This window comes from Anomalospiza imberbis, chromosome 11 (genome assembly GCF_031753505.1).
Source record: "Anomalospiza imberbis isolate Cuckoo-Finch-1a 21T00152 chromosome 11, ASM3175350v1, whole genome shotgun sequence".
Taxonomy (NCBI): Eukaryota; Metazoa; Chordata; class Aves; order Passeriformes; family Viduidae; genus Anomalospiza; species Anomalospiza imberbis.
In genome coordinates, this window is record NC_089691.1 from 18546943 (window position 1) to 18551435 (window position 4493).

Below are 4493 nucleotides of genomic sequence, written 5' to 3' on the forward strand. Positions count from 1 at the left end.
CCTGAATGTTGCCATTTTATATTTACTGGTGTTCTTTAGTTTTTGACAGTGTTTTTATACAAACACCCACATAAATGCCCCTGAAAGAACAGTGCTGCACTTAATAGAGATTCATGGTTGGTAATTATAATGGCTCTAATCCAAACCTATTGAGGTAAGTAGGGACTGCTCATATACTTTAAGTTAAATGTGTGTTTAAGTGTTGATACAACTGGGTCTTTGTTTTCTATGATGGACAGAAGTAAGCAAAGGTCATCTTCCAAATAATTTATTTTCCTCTTGTAAAATTCTGAAGACAATTCCTGGGTGTAAACCAAGGCCGGCTCAAGTGATATTGATACAGTTCTGTTGGCTGAAGAGATCGTTTTGGTGATAGCATTGGGTTCATTGCTTATAGGCAGTAAAACATGGCACAATAACCCCATGGTTCTGATATTGCTCTGGATAAAGACAGACTTCCATCCTGAGGGCCCTAAAACATAACCTAAGGAGAATTTACGGGAAGAAATTCACTTGCAAATCCTCATGTCATTTGTTTTGCATTTGGCAGCTCTTTGTTACCATAACATAAATAATTGTGGATGGATGTCATTACTTTGATTAAGTGCTACAAGCCCATGCATTGGCTGGCCATTATTGTGGGGAATTGCTGTAATGGCTTCAGACTTGACATTCACTGCTACGTTGTAAGGTATGCGCCTCGCTGACGTACTATCATCGTTATCATGGATAAAGTGCAAGAAGATACTTGTCTTCATTAAATTTTCTATTAGACCATTGATAATTAATACATATCTCATGTTTCATCTTGAGTCGTTTTTCTGGGGCGTGCTGCTGTTAAGCGACTCAGGGCTAGAGCTTTTTGGCTTGAAATCCTTGCCTTGTGTGCATGATCTAATTTATTGACAATGCTCTGCAAACTCACAGGTTTAAGTAGAGCTTGATTTTGGATAAATCTTCAAGAAAAACAATTAAGGATTTAAACGTTTTATTATTTTTCTGGGCTCACAAAACCTTTTCTCTCCTAGCTCCCACACTTGCATCATTTTGTGTCATGCTCTGGAGGGCTCGGTGGAGTTCTCACATCCCTCTGGCTGGCTTTTCACCCAGAGGTTAATGTGCAAACATTGGTGAACTCATCAGGAGCTCTTCCAAGGGATCCTAGAGGGGCTTGTATACTGTTGCTTGGACTGCTGGTGAACAGTTTGTTGCAGCTTCTACCTAAAGTGTAAAATAATGAACTTTAGTTAATTTGAAACATGAACTGCAGTTGGCACTGGAACTATGAGCAGTGTTTTCACTTTCTCAGCAGAAAGACAAAAGACTGAATGGACTGCTAAGGCTGAACTCCCATTCCTTGCCTGGAGATGGTTGAAGTTCAGCACCAAAAGGCACTGGTAGAGCACTGCAGGAAGCTGAACTTCATTGCCATGGCTTCAGGAAGACTTTCAGCCAGCAAAGGTCATGCTGTGATTTTCACAATTTTCGAGTTAAAAACAAAACCTAGACATAAAAAAAAAACACCTAGACTTAAAAAAACAAACAAACGAAAAAATCTCTTAACTAAGCAGCCTCCAGTGTTTGGACCAGAGCTTGTCTCGCCTGCTCTGTTTGCCCCCAGGCTCTGCCTTTGAAGGGCTGAGCGGGCAGAGCAGAGGAATGAGGTTACCTGTACGGACTGGTATGGGGCTTGGCTCCTGTTTGGGGACATCACTGTGTGCCTGTGTGGGCCCTGGCCCTGCCCCATGTTGGCCCAGAGAGACTGGTGGAAGGGGCTGTCTCTCTCTCCATGACACAGGAAGGGCTCAGGACTAAGCAGCCCAAGGGGATGCAGCACTTGGTGCCAAGTCCCCAAGGTAATTGGCAAATACCCTCACAGTACTCATGTTTCTCATGGCATCCTCACTTTGGCCAAGGAAACACCCTGGAGGAGATCATGTGTCAGAAGGGAAGTGTCTTTCTCCCTGTGTGTATGAGCTGGTCTGTCTCTTCCTGAGGAAACACATCTCTCTCCTCCACAGGCCTGTTGAGTCACCAAATGGTTTGGGTTGGAAGGGATCTTCAAGATCTTCTAGTTCCAACCCCCCTGCCATGGACAGGGACACCTTGCCCTAAACCTGGCCTTAAACCCAGGGCTTCATCCATTTAGGAGATCTGGCAGTGGCACTGTGGCTCTTCACCCTTTCCCACAATACTTCCTGAGGAAAATAGCCGATTTCCACTCGAAGGCAGGACTGTGACCACACAGTTCTATTTCTGTCTGGTAGCACCAAACTTGGAATTTGGGTTGAGAGCTCTGGGGTGGCTGCTCCTTGGGCATGGGGCTCCCCACACTCTGCCTTGTGCTGTGGGGGAAGCTCATTGCTACAACCATGGGGTCACTTCTGGAGACACAGCCCTAAAGCCAAGTGGAAGCACCAATTTCCACTTTAAAGGGAAAAACAAAGTTCAAGAGGTTTATGTCAGTGTCTAGAAGTACCCAAAAGGAAGGTGTGGAGAGGATGGTGGTGATGCCAAGTCAAAGGACAAGAGGCAATGGGCACAAAATGATTCCCAGGAAGTTCCACGTGAACACAAGGAAGAACTTTGCTGTGTAGTGGTGGACCACAGGAACAGAGAGAATGTGGAGTCTCCCTCACTGGGGATATTCCAGAACTATCTGGCTTCAACACCTTGTTATGTTTTCTAGAATCACCCTGCTTGAGCAAGGAGGTGGGAGCAGGAGACACACTGTGGTCCCTTCCAGCCAGAACCATTCTGTGATTCTCTGAAGAATATGAGAAAAGCCTTCCCCGCTCCTAGCAGGGGAAGACCTGCGGTGCAGGGGATGCGGTGTGGGGGCATGCAGAGCAGGGGGAAGCGGTTTGGGGGATGCGGTGCGGGGGATGCGATGCCGTGCAGGCGGAGGCGCCGTTCCCGGCGGTACCTCTAGGAGGAAACCTCAACCTGTGTTGTGTCTGCGGGAGCCGGGCTTCCCGGCTCTGCTATTCAACTTTCATACTGCAGCTAAGTTAGTACTTTTGATATTTCTAAGTTTTTTTTTTTTTTTTTAAACATTTATGTAGAACACCACATAATTGCAGAAAAGATAATAGTCACATACCCTAGGGCTTGGTGTACACTTATGTTAAAAGTACAGCTTTTATTGGCAACTAAAGTAATAACCTTTCCATGTCAAATTGCTTTAAATTAAACTTAAAAAAAATGCTGGCTGATACCCACACTTAGTAATTGTCAAACATTAGCATAATGTGGAATACTAAAGCTGCTTAAATCTTGGGTTTAAAAATAATTATTTACTTAGGTAAATTCTCTATTCAAAAGCATAATATTAGATTTTTTTCATACAGTCTCCTCAATGTATATGTTAAAATGCAGACCTGAGCTTGACGTGGAAGTGGGGCTGAATGTTACTGTGGTTTCTGAGAGAAAAAGGGGGATTTCATACCTTTAGCTCATCTGTCCATCATTGCTCACACGGAAAGAAATGTTTTAAGCTTGTACCTCTGAAGGCAGAGGTGCTGTGGGTGCCATCTGGTGACCCAAGGACAGTGACCTGCAGTACCTGCTGATCGTACCCCTGGCTGCAGCCCTGGAGTGCAACATAACGTTTCTGGTGCTGGATGACATCTGGGAGAAGGATGTCTCAAGGATGTGGGTGTGGAAGGCCAAGGGCAGCAGGTCAGTAAAGTGTTTCATCCAGGTGCATTTCAAATTTCTGCTCCAGCACAGAACTGGAGCACATGTAGTGGGAACCATTCAAATTTCCATTGTGAAACAGGAGAGGGGACGTTTCACTATGAGATGTGGCTCTCAGGGCTTGCTGCTGTGTGTGAAGGAAACTGGACCTTCCAGGTGCTGCGAGGACACAAGTCCTCATGGTTTTCTGCTTTTGGGAGGCCCAGCCTCTGACATGCCTACTTTGAGGAGGCCATCCCCTTGCCAGCACTTCCCTGTGGAGTCCACCACAGCACTGTGAGTCTACTGGTTCTTCCTCAGAAACACAGCAAAACCTATTTTGGAACACTTTCTTAAAGAAATCAGCAGTGCCCTTATTAGGGCAAAAGGTGTTTTGGCAAATTCCCACAACTTTGACTAGCAAGTTAGAAAGGGATTGCCCTTCCCACTGCTTTAGGGAGCAGGAAGCCCAAGAGCAGGGATGCTCTTGCTGCCTTTCCAGCAACTTTTCAGAGGAACAAAATGGAGCAGTATTACCCAGTTACAAGGAAGTTACGAACTTCAAGAGAGTTAAACAGTTGTTGGGAGGGGAAACACAAGGAGCTGAGGACTGAAAATTAGGTAACTTTCCCAGCCTTGCCTAATATTATAAGTGTTTTACACTGTAATTATAAATCTGATTATATACTAATTTCCACACTGTTTCAATTCTTTAAAGCAGGGAAGGAAAGTACACGCTCTTCCTTGGAGAACCCTAATGCAATCCTACAGCATATGCCTTCTCACCAAAATAGATTGGAATTCTTCAAATTTCC